The sequence below is a fragment of the Sorex araneus genome, chromosome 5, assembly GCF_027595985.1.
Source record: "Sorex araneus isolate mSorAra2 chromosome 5, mSorAra2.pri, whole genome shotgun sequence".
NCBI classification, from domain to species: Eukaryota; Metazoa; Chordata; class Mammalia; order Eulipotyphla; family Soricidae; genus Sorex; species Sorex araneus.
The window spans coordinates 136,639,672-136,662,366 of NC_073306.1; positions in this window are offsets into that span (position 1 = coordinate 136,639,672).

Genomic DNA, 22,695 nt, shown 5'->3' on the forward strand with positions numbered 1-22,695 from the left:
TACTTAGAGTGAATTATGGCCAAAGCTGTACTTTGACATCTGGCAGCTGTTCAAGAATGTTGTTGCTAAACCAAAGATAAAAATGAGAAAAATCTGAGCAAAGGACACAAACATGAACAAAAATACATTAAGACACAAGTAAACTAGAATTAAGCTTTGTAGGCATCTAGAGCTGAGTGTTGTATTTTCACAGGCAAAGAATTATGTAGGTCAAGAAGTCCGTTTAACATAAAAAATATGACATTATATTTACTATTGGCTTTGTGAATATGGCAAGGATCTTTCGCACATCTGGCCCCTCCATTCTCATTAAGGACAGCTCATTTGGGGCACTAGAAACAGAGTTAGGGATTGGGTTTTATCCTAACATAATGGGAAGCCAGCCTTGGATGGTCCCATCAAGAAGAGACTTGGTCAGCATTGTCTTTAAAACATTCCTTCTACATCACAGCTTGAATTTTTCACATTAAAGTAAGAGGAGGGACTCTCTGCGCCTAAAAACTTTGATTCCAGAGACCTAACACATTCAGGCATCCAGCGCAGCTTCTAATAGCAATGCACTGGGACTGTGAACTGGGCTACAACTCTGTACGGCCCGGAGGTCGATCTTTCCTCCCCACCCTGTCTTCCTGCACGGAACATGGCGGCTGCAGCAGCATCCACATGGCAGGAGCCATCTTCTAAGGCTCCTAACCCAGAGGTATACGATTTTTACAGTTGGGGCCCCTAGGGAATCATGGGAAGTGGGTGTAACCAGCACGCTCTCGGCCCAGATAAATTTGGAGCTGCCGAGAGTGAAAGGGACCCTCTGCGCCTAAAGACTTTGATTCCAGAGACTTCTTACAGCAATGCACTGGAACTGTGAGCTGGGCTATGCAATTTCTGGCAGAATTTTCCCTGGACTTTATACAGAAATCCATCTATAATTGTCAGCAATGTGAAACGGTTCCTTTTTAACAGGTCTGACTTGGGGGGAATCTCCAAATAATAACAGTGAGTTTTTGTTGAAATATTGAAGGTTTTTAAAGTAGCAGCCACTTCTCTGGACTGTGAACTAAGCAACAACCCCACGCCGGCCGAGAAGAGGAAATATTCCTCTTTCCCGGTTGTTTCCCATTTTCAGGGAGAAACGCGGCATGGCGTTCACCATACTATGAGGCGCGGGAAGGGGGATGAGGGGGAAAAAAAAAGGAAAAGGAAAAAGGAAAAAAAGAGTTATGTACTTGGAGCAGTGGGGCTACATATCTCTTCATTCTCAGCAATGGAAAATTAATTATCAAATGCTTCCTTGGTAGTAGGGCTGTCTGCCTTGGGGGGAAACTCCAACAACAATAGTGAGTTTTGTGTTGAAATATGGAACGTAATCAAAGTAAAGAGAAAATGAAGTGAAATTCATCAGTTATACAGTTGGGGGTGGGGGGCAGGGGTGGGAGGTATACTGGGGTTTTTGGTGGTGGAATATGGGCACTGATGAAGGGATGGGTGTTTGAATATTGTATAACTGAGACATAAACCTGAGAAGTTTGTAACTTTCCACATGGTGATTCAATAAAAATTTATAAAAAAAAAGTGAGAGGAATCATAGAGCAAGTGATATATAACATGAGATTTAATAATGCATGGAGAATAGGAATCTTTTATTTGTAGCCATAACCCAGAAACTATGACCATTTCAAATATTTAAGAATTAAGGCCTTCCTTCTTTAATTATTTCTCCTTTACAAGACTGGCAGTCTAGGAGGACAAAGAACACATCTAACTTAACTGATCCTGAAATATAGAAGCCTATTATGAAGAAGGAAATGAACGGACTGAAGGACAGATGGATAGATGGATGGATGTGGGGGTGAATGGATGGATGGATGGATAGATGGATGGATGGTTATATATTTGTGGAGGCCTAGATAATATATATTCTGTAAATGTCCATGGTACCCAGCTTGGATTGTTATGTGCATATTAAATTCATATCTTAATCCTGCACTTGACTGAGCTCTACAAAGTTAGTTTCTATGTTGTTCTAGTAAAAGTTTCTATTTTCTCTGGGTATAGAACCCTTTCATTCGAGCATTTGGAGATTCAATTAATGGAGTAATCCCCCACTGTTATAGCAAAGAACATTCATAGAGTCTTAAATTGTTATTCATAATTTTTCCAGACATTTCAGATATCTTCATCCAACCTGTAAGATCCCCGAGGGTAGCACCTTTCAACCCACCCCAGAGCCCACCAAAGCTCAGCAGAGAAAATACCCAATGTATATCATTGCCTAGATGGCATATTCCCCCAAATTAAATCTAGGCTTTGTGCTCAATTTTATTTTCTGGAAGTACTTTGTAAAGAACTAAAGTTCAATTGTCAATTTAATTTTTACTGCATTTTATTTATTTTAGAGAAAAAGTCTGAAGAATCCGGAAGGTATTTTAAAATTCATTTCCTTTTGAATTCATGCTTCGGAAAAATCTCAAGAGGCCCTCCTTCCCCTTGGTATTAAACAAGGCCAACGATATTACCAAGCTCACACTAAACTGGCATGAATTATTCAGACCAGCAGGAAAGCAGCTGCTCATCCTCTTTGTCCATCATTCTGAAGAGTGGAGAGTGAGAGGGCAGTGGTGGCACCGGGCTGGGGTGTAGGGAAAGAAAGTGTTGCCCTAAACCTTACAAGCTATAGCATCTGCCAGACTGCATATAATTTGGCGACAAGGTCACCTGTATCTGCTGCAGCTGTAGCACTGTAGCACTGTCCTCCCGTTACTCATCGATTTGCTTGAGCGGGCACCAGTAATGTCTCCATTGTGAAACTTGTCACTGTTTTTGGCATACAGAATACGCCACGGGTAGCTTGCCAGGCTCTGCCGTGCGGGCGGGATACTCTCAGTAGCTTGCTGGGCTCTCCAAGAGACATGGAGGAATCAAACCTGGGTTGGCCGTGTGCAAGACAAATGCCCTACCCACTGTGCTATTGCTAAAAAGAGTAAAAAATGGGTGGAAACTTAGGGAAACCTTGCTAGGACAGAAATGGAGTGAAGAGAGAGAGGGAAAGAAGGAAGAGGAGAAGGAAAAGGTGTGGTCCTTGTGGAAGGCCAGAAGACCAATTCCAACTGAGAGAGAATGTGGGCCTGAAACAAGTGTCCAAAACTTCCAGTTCAAAATAAAGTTCAAGGGAAAGCTAAAGAGGAGATGGATATAAATAATAGTTCTAACTCATTTAAATATGAAATACTATCCCAAGACAACGATCCAACTCTTTAAGAGAGGTTCCCTGCTTTCCAAGTGGTTTCTACCTCTTAGCTCTAAAGGCTCCTTTGAAGTACGTTGAATTTCTTGGGGTCCAGAAAGATGGTATCTAGGATGAAACCATGAGAGGGAACAAAGAGCGATTGTGACTAAGAATATAAAGAGTGAAAGCAAAATCCCAGAACGTTCAGGCTGCAAGCAATTTAGAGCTCTCTACCATCTGGTCTTGGGCAGAAGAATTTGACACCTGTCCACTTTTCTTCTTAATTGAAATGACTTTGAGATGATGGGTATACATATATGTAAAGAGTGCCATCTTAAATCTTTAAAGTTTTGTTTAAATGATCCTGGAAACTTTCTAACCACATTGTATGCTTTCAAGTGGTTTAAAAACAAAACAACAACAAAAAAGAAAAACAGAGCAGATGAGTTTAATCACTAATCGGTCTCCTAGGCAGAATCTCTGGGGAGTCTTTTGATTGCTGAACCAAAATTATTATAGGAACTAAAGAGACAGGGAAATGCCACAGGTATTTTTCAGTGTCATAAAAGGATCAGAGGCATTAAAGACTTCACAAAATGCCCCATCCCAAGAGCAGGAAGCAAGAAAAAGTACCAAGCAGCGTAGAACCATCTGGAAGAGTAAGTGGCATATTGGCTCGCCGGTTTCACAAGATGTATCTCGCTTGTTCTACCTTCTGGTTATTTCCTTCTTTCAAATGAAAGGGGGAAAAGGAGGAGGAGAAGGTAAAGGGAGGAGGCAGCTTAAGATTAGAGACTCTTGAAAACAGCGAAGAGGATGTCCACGAGTGTCCATCTCAACATTCAGCTTAAAATTGGGGGTGTCACTTTGACATTAACTCTTTCCCCAGGCATTCTCTCATACCATGAGCCTATGCATCCCCAGTGAAATCTGTACACGTGGTATTTATTTATCCAACACATTTGAGTATTACATGCCAGATGGCAGACCAGGTACTGAGAATTCAGAGCCAGCAAACAGAGACAGCTCAGATGTGGTAGAAACACGCAGAGGTCCTTAGTCACACATAGAGGTCCTTAGTGTCTTCTTATCTTGGGGGAGTTTCTTGTATTGGGGGAAGTTCATCTATATATCACAGTCATAGCCATCCCGTTGCTCATCAATTTGCTCAAGCGGGCACCAGTAATGTTTCATTGTGAGACTTGTTGTTACTATTTTTGGCATATCAAATACGCCATGGGGAGCTTGCCAGGCTCTGCCGTGTGGGTGCGATACTCTTGGTAGCTTGCCGGGCTCTCAGAGAGGGGTGGAGAATCGAATGCAGGTCGGCTGCATGCAAGGCAAACACCCTACTGCTATGCTATATGGGGGAATTAAATGAAATATAATGAAATATATATAGGGGATTAAACAAAATTGAGTCAGCATACCTAGAACAATAAGATGATTAATAAACTGAACTTGCTCTTTAGAACAAAGGATGTGGAGCTAGAGAATAGTAGAACTGTGAAGTTTTCAGGTAAACTTAAAGAGAAGACAAAGACCATTGCTGTTCACACATTAGAACTGGTTCATGCCAATTCTGTTTCAGGGCATGAAATCTGAATCATATGTGTAGATGTAGCACTGTCATCCCATTGTTCATCAATTTGCTCGAGCGGGCACCAGTAACGTCTCCATTGTGACTTGTTGTTACTGTTTTTGGCATATCAATTACACCATGGGTAGCTTGCCAGGCTCTTCTGTGCAGGAGGGATACTCTCAGTAGCTTGCCAGGCTCTCTGAGAGGGACGAAGGAATCGAACCCAGGTCAGCTGCGTGCAAGGCAAACGCCCTACCTGCTATGCTATTGCTCTAGTTCCACATGTAGATATTTATGCATACTATCAAACTTTGAAAACCTTTTATGTTTCTTATAACTTTTTATAATTGATAAGAAAAAAAAAACCTGATCTTTTGTGTGTACTTGTGCTGAAAATTGTTCCCATACAAAATATAGGGAGGTTTAATGTGCTATAATTTTAAACAAGTTATGAATCACTTAAGCAACTTAACAGTAGAAACTTTTTAGGTAATTAGACATGCTGATTATTAGATCAATGACTCTCAAGCTTTACATGAATTAATTACATGTTTAAAACAGACTGCTAAGGGGGGCAGAGAGCCAATCTAGATTTGAACTCCACGTTGTTCCAAGAACCCCTTCAGAAGTAAGCCCTCAGCACAGAGCCAGGAGTAAGCCCTGAGCACAGCTGAGTGTGGCCCAAAACACAGAGACACAAAGCCTAACAAATTCCTCAGTCTTGTCCCTCAGTCTCGCTTCCTCAGATGTGGGATGGAGCTTGGTAATTTGCATTTCCAAGGGTTCCCAGGTGCTGCTGGTGTTAATGGAGCCTGGGACCCCTTCCCGTGACCCATTGGTTAAGGGGCATTTTGGTCTCGGTTCTTCTGAGCACTTCATGTTTCAAGCAATGTAGTGGCTTTTCACCATTTCATGCAAATGTGTTCTCTTTCTTCTTGCATTAAAGAAACACAGAAACTAACCATAATGTTATATATATATGTGTGTGTATATATATATATATCTTATTTTTAGAAGGAAATGCTTTGTCTGAAACAAGTAGGTAAAGACTCATGATTAGTTGCTAGATAGAACACTATTTTTTTTCTTCACAGGAAAGGCAGTATTCACTAGAATTCCTGGCAAAAAAAAAAAAAATCACAAAAGTATACCTCAGTCTCAACATGTGAACTCACACAAAAACTTGCTAAAATTCTCAATGCTCTACCTGTTAAGACCAAGAAAAGTGAAGCTTCAGCTTCCCTTTGGAGAGATTTTTTTAATAATCCTCCTTAAGTCACTATATGAACTTGTCTTAGGACAGAGTTGTAAAATATTTTCTCTAACAGCCAGGTAGAAAGTATCTGTTACTTGCTGTCCAGAAGGGACCAATATGACAATATTAGTTGGAAATGATCACACTGGACAAGGACTGAGTGTTAAAAGTAGGTAAAGGGATATACATGATAGCCTTTTAGTATCTGTATTGCAAACCACAATGCCCAAAACGGGAGGTGGGGTAGGACGGGGGGTGATGGGAGGGAAACTGGGGACACTGGTGCTAAGAAATGTAGACTAGTGGAGGTATGGGTGTTGGAGGTATGGGTGTTGGAACATGTATGATTGAAACCTAATTATGAATTTTGCAAAGGTCTATCTTACAGTGATTAAAAATATATATTAAAAGAAAAACAGGCATAGGCTATTTGTAAGTAAGTTGTGTTTCAATAAAACTTTAAAGGGACTGGAGCAATAGCACAGCGGATAGGGCGTTTGCCTTGCATGCGGCCGACCCGGGTTCGATTCCCAGCATCCCATATGGTCCCCTGAGCACTGCCAGGAGTAATTCCTGAGTGCAGAGCCAGGAGTAACCCCTGTGCATCGCCAGGTGTGACCCAAAAAGAAAAAAAAATAAAACTTTATTTATAAAGTGTCTGTGGGCCAGATTCAGTCTAGGGATCGCTAACCTAGAGTGAGATTCTGCTTTACACAATGGATACCCAATCATAGTACCTGTATTACCATGTCAAGAACTTTGAAAAATATTCATCCTCAAGACCAATGCCAGGGATTCTGATTTCATATGACTACAGTGGGACCCAAACATCTACTTGGCACAAATTTTTTAGGCTTGGAATCCAAGATGCCAGCAGATGTCTGAGGGTTAGAAGAGCGGTCTTAAAACTCACTCAACGCATACCAAAGGGTTATTCATGTAGTTCCTCTCTGTTTTATATGTACTGACTTCCTCTTGGACGTTAGAGAGACTCATTCACCTTTGACCTCGCCTCTCTCCTAGAGCATACAACAGAGAGCTGCTATGAACAACTTGATAGTGTGGGATCAACTCTAACCAGAGACGCTGCCCTGCTGGCAACCGACTTGCAGCTGGTGCTTCAAAACACTGTCAGAAGGGATCCCAGGCATCATAAAACAGAGAGAACAACTGCTCTGCTGAGAATCGTACAGGCTTGGTGCAAGGCCTTAGTGCAGGGATTCTTGCCAGTTAACGTGCTCACAAATCACCAAGAGATGATGCAAACTATTATTGTGGTTCTGGTCCCTTCTCTATCTTACCTACCCTCCACCCCTCTGCTCTTGTGGTAGCTTCAAACCATTGACCAGTCCTCTTAGTCCCTGTTTTCCCCGGCCTGGGATATTAGTCTTCTACTATTTTTTTTTAATATTCTGCAATTTTTTAAATATATGCTGCAAATGGAACTTGAGCGATAGCACAGCGGGTGTGGCGTTTGCCTTGCACATGACCAACCCAGGTTCGATTCCTCCGTCCCTCTTGGAGAGCCCAAAAAGCTACCAAGAGTATCCCGCGCGCATAGGCCCGCATAGCAGAGCCTGGCAAGCTCCCCGTGGCGTATTTGATATGCCAAAAACAGTAACAAGTCTCATAATGGAGACGTTAGTGGTGCCCACTCTAGCAAATTGATGAACAATGGGATGACAAGGGCTACAAGTGCAAGTGCATCCTGCAAATGAATGCAGTCATTCTATATCTGTTCCTCTCCTTCTGACTCATTCCACTCAGCATGATACTCTCCATGTCCATCTCTTTACAGGCAAATTTCATGCTTCATTTTTTCTGACAACTGTGTAGTATTCCACTCTGTAGATGTGCCATAGTTTCAGGCCGCTGGGGGAGGTGGGGGATAATGGGAGGGAACCTGGGGACACTGGTGATGGAAATGTACACCAGTGGAGGGATGTATGTTGGAACATTGTAGGAGTGAAACCTAATCATGGACATCAAAGTAAAAAAAGATATTATGCGAACATTCAGGTCCCAATTCAACCATTTTGAGTGGATCTCACATTTTTGCCATCCCTACAAGCTTAAGAACATTGCCACGCAGCTGCCGTATGGCAAATGTTCATACTTTAAGCTCGGAGGCCTCAGTAGCCCATCTTTTGATTAGCTCTGACACTGGCTTTAAAAAGTCCTTTAAATTTCTTTTTCTAACAAAGAAAATTATAGACCAATATCCCCGATTAACACTGATGCAAAGATCCTCAACAAAATATTAGCAAAAAAAAAATTTATTGAACAACAGTAAAATGTTTAACAATCTTGAGAGAACCCTTTCCCAAAAATTTCATACAATAGATTTGGGGTTGCCACCACCATATGTTGAAGTCAGAGTTATTTCAAATGCAGTTATCCCAAATGGTCAAAACATACCCTCAGTTGTGGTTTTTTTTTTTTTGGTGTATTTGCTTGTTTGTTTTTCCCTGAGTAAGGAAGTAAGATACAAATACGGGGGATGGGGGGAATTCATGTAGACAGAAGCACGATACATTAACTGTCAACAATGATTAATGACTCAGTATGGGAAAAATATGGTTTTTCCCCGTGTCTTATTGAGCCTCGTTGTGTGTCTCTTGTTCTGCTGACAAGCACAACCACCAGGCATCTTTGCCCGTGGGACAGGATGAGGCCTCTCCCCATGTTTCCTGTGTCCAAGGCATGTGTCTTCCACGTGGTGATAGGTGCTTCTTTTTCGTCAGCTAAGCAAATAGAGCTTTCTGGCTGAATGATTTTTCTAGGGAATAAGGCAAATTCTCACCAAGTGGCTTTAAGTAATACTCATTTAACCTCTCACGATTTCCTTACCTCTGACTGATCAGAGCTTGGCCAGGTGTCTCTCAGATCCCACGGTGCCGCTAGCCAGGTGCCAGCCAGAAATGCAGCCTCTTCAGAGGCATGACCAAGGGAAGATCTTCTAGGCTTTGTTGGCATCATTCATTGCAGTCTGACTGCAGGGGGAAAAAAGTTCTTGTTTTCTTGGAGGGTGTTTGTTCAAGCACTTGCTTGTATTGGAAGTTCCCTAGGGCCGTCCACAATGTCTTGTCATTTATCTGCTTACTTAATGAAGCCACGGAACAAAATAAAATATATTCTGCTCCATTCTGGTAACATAGAGCACTGCATAATATATTGTGATTGAGGCAGTAGTATCCCATTACTTTTACCATATAATGAAGTATAATAAAGAGATTTTTTTAAATCTTGTGTCGAATAACATTTGACAATAACATGTCGAATAACATGGATAGCACAGCAGGTAGTGTGTTTGCCTTGCACGAGGCCGACCCAGGTTCGATTCCTCCACCCCTCTCGGAGAGCACTGCAAGTTACCAAGAGTATCTCGCCTGTACACCAGAGCCTGGCAAGCTCCCCGTGGCGTATTCATATCCCAAATACAGTAAAAGATATATACATACCCCTCGGAGAGCCCGGCAAGCTATCGAGAGTATCCCGCCCGCATAGCAGAACCTGACAAGCTACCCATGGAGTATTTAATATGGCAGAAACAGTAACAAAAAGTCTCACTCTGGAGACCTCACTGGTGCCTGCTCAAGCAAATTGATGAGCAATGGGATGACAGTGATACAGTGACAGTCGAATAACATATTTTTAGATTCAAGGAACCAGTTTCACCTATATTTAAGGTGAAAGAATTATGCATTACTCATGGATTCTAGGAGGAAAGGATTTGGGGAATAATCCAAGACTTGAGAGCCAACAGTCATTGAAAAATTTGTCTTTGTCTGATACAAGCTAGAGGAATCATCTGCTTCAGAAACATTTGATACTGCCATATAAAAGTGGGCATAAGCTCGTAAATCCTGACTCAGCCCAACTGTTGGTTTTAGCAATCATTTTCATCAGGTTTGAAGATGCCAAAAGCAAAGAAAAGTGTTAACATAAATAAAAATATTAGAAATCTCATCAAATAAATGGAAATTTTTAATTAAATTTCTGAAGCTAAAAAATATGAAAATGAAACTGCAAATTTACTCCATGGTCTCAGTGACATAAAAGATGCAACAAAGAGTGTGCAAACTTGAATGTAGATCAATAGAATTTATTCAACCTGAATGGTAGAATAGAATTAAGTGAAGAAAAAGAAAACTCTCACAGGAGATCAAATGTATATGTAATTGAAGTCTCAGAAGGAGCTATACTTGAATATCAACCATGAAAAATAATGGTTAATTATTTTCTAAGTTTACTGAAACACAAAGCAGGATTTATACAGATAAAAGGGAATCTACAAAGCAGTCATAAAAAGTAATACATTGCACATAGAGGAAGGAATGATTTATCAGCCCATTCACTTCCTATCAGAAAAATATGGAGACCAAAAAAATAATAGAACAACAAGTTTAATGTTAGGTGGTAACATCAAGCAGTAGAATGTAAATCCTTAATTCTAACAACTGTGTAGATTTGAGCTGAGGATCTCTGTATCTCAAAACATTGTCTGAGTAATAATGTATTTTTCTCATTGAGTTTAAAAGATTAAATGAGTTTGTGACACATATATATCATTTAGAACTTATTGCAATAAACAGGCAAGATCAATGTTTGATATTATTATCATCTGGTCAATTAAATACTTCTATTTAACCAATTTTCCTTGATAATTACACACTCATAATGTCAAAAAACAAATAATGACAAAAAATAATATTTAATCCAAATTACTAACAGCAGCAGGGGGTACCAAAGAGTGAATGACTTCCAAAGTAATAATTATTCAATCATCCTTTTAGCATCCTCTGTAGCAGCATGTCAGAGTTCCACAGCTAGGGAAACCTAGTTCTTTCTCAACACTCAGGTTGACTCCAGCAACTTCTTACTCTCTCACCCGGGGTTCAGCTGGTGCTGATTCCCCCAATGCAGGGAATTAGTAACTCAGAGTCTTAATTTCTCAATTAGTCTAACCCAGAAGATGCTCTGAATAAATTAATGAATGCACCTCTCATAGAAAATGCACATGTTGCATTGTAGTATTGTGCCAGCAAATCAGTACTGAACCATGTGGTCTCAAAGCTTAGTCATTCTGGTCTTATCCATTGAGGATTGTCCATGGAGTTTGACAGAAGCAGAAGCAGAGGCTTCAAACCTATGGGTCGTCCTTATTTTTCCTTAAAAGTCACAAAAGACTTCAGAAAGTGGAAGTTAAAAGGAGCATTGCCTCAAACCACCCAGTCTTAGATAATATCTTGACCCATTTGTATTTATATATTTACTTCTATTGTGGGGGGAACCATACCCAGCTGTGCTCAGGACTTATACTTGCTTCTGTGCTCAGGGAGCACTCCCTGAATGATTCAGGGTACTCTGTAAGGTGCCCGGGATTGAAGTTGGGTCTGCCACATGCAAAGTGAGCACCTAACTCACTCTGTGCCATCTCTCCAGCCCCTGGCTTATTTTTTATATTAGAAAAAAAATTTTTTTAATTGTTCCTCATTTCATATGACAAGATGATTTGTGTATTGTGTCAGTTTCTTTTTGGACACTTTGGAGTATAGACAGAACCTTTTACTGAGGGTACGTCTGAGCTGTTATGAGAATAAGGAAGATGAAAGAAAAGAAAATCAGGTGCATTATATTCTGGAGGGCCACATACCAGCCCAGGGTTCAATGTCTTCCATACTTAAGACCCCAGCCTACTTGAAATCACCCATCCCACTATTATGGGTGGGCAATTTCCCCCCTTTACTTTATGGCTCACTCCACTCCAGGGTCCTCACATCCAATTCTGGGTGCAGAATCTCTGCATTACTCTAAGGCATGCTCAGGTCCTTCCTTAGGGGATGAATGTTCTTTACTTCTGGGCCCTTCTTCTCACTTTATCTCTGTAGAAGCACGTTATCTTTAGAGAAGTATCCTCCCTCAATAAAACTATTTTAACTTCAGAAAAAAATGGTACATCGAGCAATGTGAGGAGGCGGATATGCTATTTAGCATGTGGTGAGCATTTCACCTTGTGTATGTACATGAAGGCCTAGAGTGATAGCACAGCAGGTAAGCCATTTGCCTTGCCGTGGCCTACCCAGGTTTGATTCCTCTGCCCCTCTAGGAGAGCCTAGCAAGCTAGCAAGAGTATCCCACCTGCTTGGCAAAGCCTGGCAAGCTACCCATGATGTATGGGTATTTAATATGCCAAAAACAGTAACAACAAGTCTCACAATGGAGACCTTATTGGTGCCCACTCGAGCAAATCGATGAACAACGGGACAACAGTGCTACAGTGCTACAGTATGTACATGAAATTAGCATGCTCTGCACCTTAAGTCAAAACCATATTTTTATTTGTCAGCTCCGCCTGTGTGTAATGAGGAGAAACAAAGCAACTTCTCATGACTCTAAGCTCCCACATCTGGAAGTAGGTTAGTGCCTCCTAAATTCAGTCGCTACTTGCATAGACCAGGGATCTTGTTTAAGTGTGAACGATAGTTGCAAGCCCAGTGGATGTGGCATGGGACCAAAGATTCTGCACAGCTCACTCACTCCCAGATGACGCTGATGTGATTAGTCTAGGGCACAGACTTTGAGAAGCAAGGGTGTTGAATAAAGATAATTATAGTGCTCCTTCTGTGGGATTGTTAAGTTTGCTGTGAGATCTTTGTGAAACAATGCAGATAACAAACTTAGCAAGCACTAATTAAATTGGAAAGTTGACTGTCAGATATTTTTGCAAAACCCAGAGTCTTAGAGAAGAGATAAAGATGTGAGAGGGAGGGAGATTTATGGGTGAGATAATACTTGACAAATCTCAGTAGTTTTGGATTCTTCAGTTGACTTTATTTCTAATAAGCTCTAAAAACTTGATGAGAACATCACTTAAACACGTTGGACCATTGCTCTTGATCTATTTACTGAGGTGATAGATCACCCTCAAAATTTCTATAACATACAAGCCGTGGAGGAGCCATAGTTTTTAAATTGAAAAAAATCAAATCTGTTTTGAAATCTCTCTGGATCTTCATTTTAGGATAAGCATTTAAGTTTCTAGAACTTGTAGATGAGTAATACTAGCTGTAGATAACTATTTTAATAGATCAAAATGAATATACAAACTAAGTTGAAAAAGTTGACTTTGAGTTTGTAGCACTGTAGCGCTGTCGTCCTGTTGTTCATTGCTATGCTCAAGCGGACACCAGAAACAAATCTCACAATGGAGATGTTACTGGTGCTTGCTCGATGTTACTGGTGCTTAGATCAGAAAATTGAAATCTGGTGCTGGAGGGGAGTATCAGAAGCATCTGTGGGGGGATAAAAAGACTATTTTGGATACTGGAAGTATCAAGACAGAGCAAAGGTTAGAATCATTGATAAAATTATTGAGACCCTGATTATACTTTCCTGGAGATAAAAGAAGGTGTTGCTTTATGATTTGAGAGAGAGTCTGAATTATCACATCAAGGTTAGAGCAAATGGACTATGTCTCCGTCTGTAATGAATGTGGTCGGTTTTGTGAACTTCAACCCCATTCTTGGGTCTGTGAAAAGTTCTGTACACTGTATTAAGAAAGATATAGTCACAGAAGGGACACACACACACATGGACATGCACACACACACTTAAGTTATTTGCCCATAATACTAGGGTTTTAATTCTTGCTAAGATGAAAGTAAAAAATTTAGAAACGAATTAGACCATATTTTCAACACTATGGCTGAAAGAGTATTGAAAGTAGGTAAAGTAATATAGCTGATAGTGTTTCAGTATCTGTATTGCAAACCATAAGTTTCAAAAGGATAGGGAGAGAGAGAGAGTGTGTGTGTGTGTGAGAGAGAGAGAGAGAGAAAGAGAGAGAAGAAAAGTGCCTGGCATAGACTCAAAGAGGCAGGGTTGGGGAGGAAGGAAACTGAAGACATTGGTGGTGGGAAATGTACACAGGTGAAGAGATGGGTGTTGGAACATTAAATGACTGAAGTCCAATCATGAACAACTTTGTAAATGTGTATCTCACTCTGATTCAATTTTTTAAAATAAAAGACCAATTAGACCAAATTTCCAATAGTGGCATCTTCTGAACTTAAAAGATTTGAAACTTAAAAGATATGAAATCCTGTCTAGTGTTTTCTCAAAATGGTGGCATGCCTCACACTGTTGCTTTATAGATGAGTGAAAAAAATGCAAATCAAATTGGTTTAGAAAAGAAAACATGGAACCCATATGGGAGAGCATGTTTAATTTCAGACAAAGCTGAGAGACTGTCCAAGAATCAACTCCTCTCGGAACTTGTCTGTCTCCTTGACACTGGCATCAAATTCAGGTCTCACTGGGGATTAAGGTGGTGCAGAGATGCTTCAAGCTGCGTCTTCTCAGATTTAAGTCACATGCTGAGTTTTATGCAAGATCTACCTCCTCAAATAGCTTTATCTCAGACCTGTAAAACTGATTCTATCTCAAGTCTCAACTGTTCAACACTCCTCAGATGTGGCCTTGGCCATTGATTCTAGCTTAAATATGACCAGATGACCAATCAAAGCCAATGGTTTAATGATGAGCGTGTGACCTATCCAGGTCAATGAGAATCTGCAGAGACTTCTAAAGACAGCTAGATGTAGCTGACTGGAAGGGAAGAAGGAAGGCTGTGAGGGTTGGAGCTTCTGCAGCCACCATGCCTTCATGAAAATGTAACTTAATTTAAGATGAACACATCAGAATGCAAATGAGAAGAAGACAAAGTGTGAGTCAAAGAGAAAATATAAGTAGCACACACTCTCTGTCATGGACCTTTTCAAAAGATTCTTCTGTTTGCTTCTAGTTGAGCCTTCTGCGTTACTATTTTTCTTGTTGTTGTTGAGCTTAGTTGACTTCTACTCAACTTTCCCATCTAATTTGGTGTGGTCCTCTTGGAATTTCAGTAATAAGGAATTAGAAGGTGTCCCACAGTCATGCGTGCAGCTGTGTACTCAGTCTGGCAGCCCAGCAACCTCAGAGTCTATATAGTCTGGGCCATTAGCGAAGTGATGGGGGTGAGCCCTTGACAGCAGGGGGGGTGTGGGTGTGGCTGCCCCCTCCCTTTGGCCAAAGGTTACTTGGTCCCCGGGGGCTGGAGCAATAGCACAGCAGGTAGGGCATTTGCCTTGCAAGCAGCAGGCCTGGGTTTGATTCCCAGCATCCCATAGGGTCCCCCGAGCACCACCAGGAGTAATTCCTGAGTGCAGAGCCAGGAGTAACCCCTGTGCATCTCCAGGTGTGACCCAAAAAGAAAGAAAAAAAGGAAGGTTACTTGGCCCATCCCCCTCCCAAGGGCACTCCTGAGTTCTTAGCTTTGGGGTGGGTGTGTCCACAAATTTTAGCTGCTTAGCTTGCATCTCTTCAGAGATTTAGTGTGACTCAGTAGAGCAGGGCTGGTGACTGACAGCCTAACTTCTGACTTCTGGTTTGCCTTGGATACTCTCGGTATTTCAGTATTTTTCTTGCCTGTGGTGTCTAGGGTCAAATCAGAGCCTCACATACAAAGCAAGCGTTCTCCTGCTGAGCTGCCTCTGCAGTCCTGAAACTACAGCTATTTGAAAGCTTTGTTTCATTTTTGAAGCAAAGAAGTTTTATTTATAAAAAAAATATATGTAAAATCTTAGAGAAGGGGGAGAGATGGTACTAAAGACTTTATTACCATTTATAGGAGCTTTATTTGAGAGTTATTTCTATACTTATACATTTCTTTTAAAAATATTTGCTGATACTATGTAGTTAATTCACATTTTTATATGTGTTGGGAGCAGACAGAGAAGTCTTTGAGTTCTTAGACACTACGAATAAGAGATAAAACATGAACTAAATGACAGATTTGGGAAATGCATTCACTTGGGGACAGAGACCAGGTGAGTTGTGGGTAGTCAGGAATGAATTTTGGATCTGAAATTCATTTTAAAAAAATGTAGATACTTAGGTTTACAGTGAGATTTGGGCAAATTTCTTTGGCCAATGAGTTGTGTGTGGTGCTGTAGCTGGCACCTTCCTGCCCGTGTGTCCTCACTCCATGATCAGTTTTCCGGTAAGTAATTGCTTTTTTAAAATCTGAATTTACCCGTTAGTTTAAAGGGATTGACCAAATCTGGTTATTTTTTCGGTGATAGAAACTAAGTTTTTCTTACTTGCTTTTACATTTCCTAACTCTGGCCGTTGGAAGTGTCCGTGTTGAGAATGTTGGCATTAAGCCTTCCACTGAGCCTATTTTCTTTCTGTCCATCTCCGATTTCAGAAATCTTCTGCTCTAGTTTTAGCTGATAATGACCCGGGTCTTATAATGGAAGGGAGGCAGGGTTCAGGGGTGCAGAAGGCTGGACTCAAATCAGTTCCCTAAATTTTCAGTAACCTGATGATGTGATTTATTTTTTCCCCTCAATGTTTCTACTTCCATTTTTGTGTCTGAGAAATTACTGGAATCCTGAGTACCTGCCTTACATCAAGGCTGAAAGAGAACTGAATACACATCAGCACACCACAGACCTCACCGGCTCCAGATGGGGTTCAAAACTGCCTCGATTCACCTAGTTGAAGAAAAATAAAACTTGCAGAGATTTGCTTCAGCCCCTCCACTATCTTTTTAGTTCCTTAAAAAATTCAAAGAAAGCCTTGCATGCAGTCAACCCAGGTTCGATCCCTAGCATCCCATTTGGTCCCCTGAGCCCACCAAAAGTGATTCCTAAATGCAGAGCCAGGAGTAACTCCATAGCACTGAGGGTGTGGCCCCCAAACAAAACAAGCAAACGCACATAAGCATTCATCCTGGAACTCTTGTGCCATTTATTATGTTTTTATAGTGGGTGTTCCCTCTAACTTCAGAAGCCTTTCCTACTTGACAAATGTCATACATCAGTTCCTATGTAATTATCCACAAACCCAAGAGTCCAGTTGGTTGAATTCCAAAGTGGAAATGATGTAGATATGAAAGTGTCTGGAAAATCACTTTCTTTCTGCTAGCTTTCTCTGCCTCCTCTTAATCACTTTGCCTTGTAGGGAGAGAGACCTGGAAAGATAGTTTCTTCTAAAATGCAAGATTTAATTTATAGTTTTCTCTTTTGGGGGGTCTCAGGGGTTAGAACACACTCTGCAGTGCTCAAGGCATACTCCTGGCTCTGTGCTCAGGGATCCCTCCCAGCTGGACTCCATGTGTGGTACAGGGGATTGAACCCAGGTTGCCTTCATGCAAGGCAAGTGCTCTTTCCTCAGTACTCTCTCTGGCTCCGTGGGGTCTTTTCTCATCAATTTGTTTCAATATGATTCTCCTCCATGAAGTTTCCTGATTGATTCTCTCTGAGGTTCTCTCCTTCTAATTTGATTTTGGGAAAATAGCTTGCAAATGGAGACTAGTTATAAAGAAGAAAGAATGTGGAGGGCTCCGAGTAGATTTATTGGTGTGAAAAAGAAAGTGAGTCTGGATGTGGCTCGGTTTTGAGGCCTGCCATAAATATGTGTGATTTGTTTCATTTAGAACAAAGGAAGATGCTGAGGTTTACGACTGAGTTCTATTCCTTACGAGTGTTACTCAACTTTTCTCTCCTCTTTCAGGGGAGAGCTAAAGCTCAAGTTTAAGGAGTGATGGATGGGAGTTTGAATATTGGAGTCCCTTCAATGGCTTCGTTGGTGTTTTAAATTACTGCCTCATCCCAGAGAACAAGCTAATCATTTATCACCCTCACCTCCTGCAAAGTTTTACATGCAGATAACTTTCCTGCCTTGACCATTTTTTTAGACCAATATTTACGATGACTTACAAATTTATTGAGTTATTTATTAAAATGTTGGGAATCACAACGGCCACCCAAATCCTGCATTTCTTTGTTTCTTTTGCATTACAAAAATTCATTGTTGACTCTCAGACTTCTAAAGAGCCTCTTTGTGTATGTGTGCATGTGTGTATATGTGTGTGTACATGTGTGTATGTGTGTGTGTATGGTACTCTCTTCTAAGAGCAATGAGCTGCTTGATTCCTAATTTCTGAAAATCAGAACAAATAAGAATAGAAAATGGAGGTGGAGCTGGAAGTGGGGAGGGGAGATGTGCTTTCTCCAAACAGAACTTTTTTCTTTTCATTTTTAAAATGAAAGACATCATTATTGATTCCCCAGGAAGGTGTCTCAGAGGTAAACTTCTTAAAGAAAAATCTAAAATAATTTCTCTAATGGTTTGAGTTGTATTGCTCTTTCTTTTAAAGGAATAAAAATGAAAGGTGTGAAATTTCAGTGGGCATCAAACGTCCCTAAGTCAGTTTCATTCCCATAACAATTTCTATAAAGAGAGAGTAAGAACCAACCTGGGCCTGGAAACCCCGAAATGATCATTGTCACCAGTGACCCTGTAGGCAGTTCACGTAACAAGGCTGGGGATCAGAAAAGAGTGGAATCTTTCCCATACATTTAAGCCTCAGGATTCAGGTTTGGTTGCAAAATGGGGAAGGGATTTTCTGGCCAACCCCACTTTCTCTATCTGGGCAATTCAGAGCAAAAAATTATGCTGTGTGAGTGTGTGTGTGTGTGTGTGTGTGTGTGTGTGTGTTTGTGTGTGGTGGGGTGGGGGATAGTGTAGGGCATTCAGGGGGCAAGGGTGCTCATACTATGAGAGAGGAATAATCTCCCAAACAGCAGTGGTAATAACAGGAAGCTTCTAGTTTGCTTGAGATGCTTTTTTCTTACATTCAAAACTTTATTCATTCAGATAATTACATATAAACACTGTGGTTAGAGGAAAATTTTACCTTTAATAATAGTCATTCTTTCCATTACGGTAATTTTTAAGAACATTCCTAGCCTCTTATCTTTTTTCTTACCTCATCCCTAGAGAGGAAACACTCATCGAAGTCCCTTCCTTGAGCGCAGTCGGGGAAAGGGGAAGTGGAAGGGGGATAGGGGACTCTGATTCTAGGATCCATGGGGCTAATCTCTCAAGATCTTGAATCAACATGGACACAAAAAGTGATACCCAACCTAATGTTTATTGGCAATAGCTGACGTATGGAAATACCTAAGTGCCAATAGGTAGATGACTGGACAGGGAAGATGTGTTACAATGATGCCTCCGAATTCTATTCGACAATAAAAAAAAAAAAATTCAACATTCTCACTCACCACAAAATAGAAGGAGCTCGAGGGAATGAGGGAAACAAAATAAATCTGTGGGAAAAAAGACAAGTATTGGATGATTTCACCCCTGTGCGCAATATACAGATATAAAAGTGATGAGCAGACCAAACAAAATTATGACAAGTGGACATTGATCACAGAAGTAAGATTGCCAAAAGGGAAGGTGGAATGGGCAATGAGTGTGTGTGTGCGTAAAGTAGAGTATTTTGAGTCAAGGGTGCAATCATACGCTCCTCGCTCCGTCCAGAGTCAGATGTGGGGAAAGGAAGATTGTGTCCTGTGAATTGAAGCTTTCTCCCGGGACAGTGTGTGACCTGAGGTTCTGGCTTCTCCTCCATCCATCCCGACATTTTCAGTAAGAAAGACCCATTGCTTCTTCATCTGCTGGTGTTGGTCCTCATCTCATAGTTGGTTTGGAAGTTGAAAAGGAACAACTGTTTTTGTTGTTTTTGCCTCCAAAATACACAATGCCAGGGCCTGGAGAATAGTATAGAGGAGAAAGCGCTTGTCTTGCACGTAGTCAATCTGAGTTCAATCCCCAGTACCACCTGTCATCCCCTAAGCCCCTCCCAGCAGGAGGGAGTCCTGAGCACAGAGCCAGGAGTAAGCCCTGAGCACAGGTACATGTGACCCAAAATTTAAAAATAAATAAAATAAATAAGCACAAGATACTAGAAACTAATGAACACTAGAAAAGATTAATAGGAGGCTGGAGTGGTAGCACAAGGGGTAGGGTGTTTGCCTTGCATACGGCCGACCCAGCATCCCATATGGTCTCCCGAGCACCGCCAGGAGTGATTCCTCAGTGTAGAGCCAGGAGTAACCCCTGTACATCTCTGGGTGTGACCCAAAGAGAAAAAACAAATGAAATGATTATTTGTTTAAAATGAATAGATTTAAATAGATTAGGTTAAATGTATGTGTTTAGCTTTTATTTCAAGTTTCATATCTGGAAAAGGGACAAAACTAAGTAAATTTCAATGATTGTTGTGAAGAGATACATTTACATAGTTTTGTGAAGAACTTTTGTTAGTTATTTTTTTTTCCCAAAGGTGTTCGACGGGCAGTTATTTTTCAGCAGGTACTTGTTAAAAAGTATTTGTTAAGTTGAATTACTTTCTACCTGCTGAACCATGCATAATGCATATTGCTTCCCTCCTGTTTAAATATATACCAGAAACTTAAAAACTGGAAGTGGCAGGGTTCTCTGGAGCTCTGAAGAGAGAAAGAGACTTTCTGAAGGGCCACAGGACTGAATCAAGGAGCGTCACACTCACTGCAGAGAAATTTGGTTCACTGAGATCCCAATAAAGAGGAGAACAAAGAGAGTAGAAGCCCGGAAAAGCACTCGACCTGAACTCTAGAAAGGGAAAATGACCCCAAAGTGTCATAAAAATGATTCCTCCGGAAATTATTCGCGCAGGAACCGCAGAAATTTGCATGAATGTGCTTATTGTCCTCGATAAAATGCACAAAGACATTCTTCGAAACAGAAGCAGAAAGTCAGGAGGTTAAAAAAAAATTCACGGAGCTGTTCCTTTGTCTTAGAAGAGATGGATACGATTAGGAACTGTTCAAGGAAATTAAAAATGGAGAAGCTGAATTATCATCCACGCTGAGACTCAGAGGGAGAGACACCTCCCTGCCCTGCTGTGGCAAAACCTCTATCCCCAAGAGACAGTTTAAAATAGAAAATGTTTTCTCAGAACACAGAGAAAAGAGTTGCTAACTTGGAATCAATTTAGAGAAACAGAATGAAGATTTAAGGGCTCTGCACTCCGGGTTCCAAAAGTAGAAGCCAGAACAGAACTCACAAAAAAGCACAGAAAACCCTTTTATCTACTCAGAATGACAATAACGACAGTAATCTCTCTGACTTTGGGACAATATAAAACAGGTAAAAAGAGAATACATACTGTTTACTCAGCAAAATCAGAGAGAAAGGAACTACAGTAAGGTACATATGGTCATACTTTTAAAATTCTACTCAGCAACTAAAAGATCATCCAAGAACCCTAGTGAGGAAAAATATAGTTCTCTAATAATATAAGACAAAGCAGGCTGTCTGCAAAATTATTCTCCATAGTGCTTCAAGTTATATGACTAAAGACCCTGCCATGCACTTGCTTATGAATTAAAGTGATTTTCAGGTAATCAGGAACTTAGAATCTATAACATTCTTGGGGAACATAATGATAGGTAAATATAGAACTTACTCATTGACGGATGAAGCTAAATTAAGAGCTAGATAACGGGGTATTTAAAAATTGAGGAAGTGCTTAAACCGTTCATGCATAACATTGAGAGTAAATAACTTTATAAATCTAGGCACAAGATTTGAGACATATGTCAGAAAAAAATATTTCTTTTATTCCGAAGGTATGCAGTAGCATAAATAGACCACAATCAATGTTTAACAGTTTTGCAACAGAGGGAAGTGAGCAAGAAATAAACTAACAGAATTGGTATAAATATAAAATGTCATAACTGTTGCTGCGAATGACATAAATAAAGGTTGAAAAGTGCATACTCACATGTATGCTTATATGTGTGTAATATGATGCTATTAATAGAATACAATGAGTCTACTATTAAAAAGTTGACATCAACAACTCAAGCCATTTGAGTTGAGAAAAATGAACGTATTAGGAAATATAAAACTGAATGATAAAAATCAAACCCAACACATATGCTAAAAAATAAAATTAGTGCTCTTGAGATAGAATATATTTATTTTTTAAATGCTTCAATATGTTTACAAGGGATAAATCAAACAACTCCAGAGATTTAATAAAATGACGGGAAATAAATGCCATTTTTTTAATAAAAGTGAAGACAGCGACATTTTAATATTAATGTGGGATGAAGACAATTTGAAGAGGACAAATAATCAGTGGAACTTTTAAGAATCAGTATTAAATTTAATTGCATTGGAAAAACAAACTCTCTCTCTCTCTCTCTCTCTCTCTCTTTTCTATGTATATATATATATATAAGCGGGTAGGGCATTTGCCTTGCACTCGGCCGACCCAGGTTCAATTCCTCCGCCCCTCTCGGAGAGCCTGGCAAGCTACTGAGAGTATCCCGCCCACACGGCAGAGCCTGGCAAGATACCCATGGTGTATTTGGCATGCCAAAAACAGTAACAACAAGTCTCACAATGGAGACATTACTGGTGCACCCTCAAGCAAATCGGTGAGCAATGGAATGACAGTGACAGTTATACAGTGGAAAAAGAAAAGAACAAATAACAATCAAGTCATGTATTCCAACCTCAAAAAAAAGAGGAGGAGGAGAAAAAGGAAAATAAGGAGGAGGAGGAAGAGGAGGAGGAGGAGGAGGAGGAGGAGGAGGAGGAGGAGGAGGAGGAGGAGGAGGAGGAGGAGGAGGAGGAGGATCAAATGGCATGGTTGATCAGCTCAGAGGACCATGTGGGGTGCTGAGGATTGAACCTGGGTCAGCTACATGCAAGTAATACTATCCCTGTACTATATCTCGAGCCAAG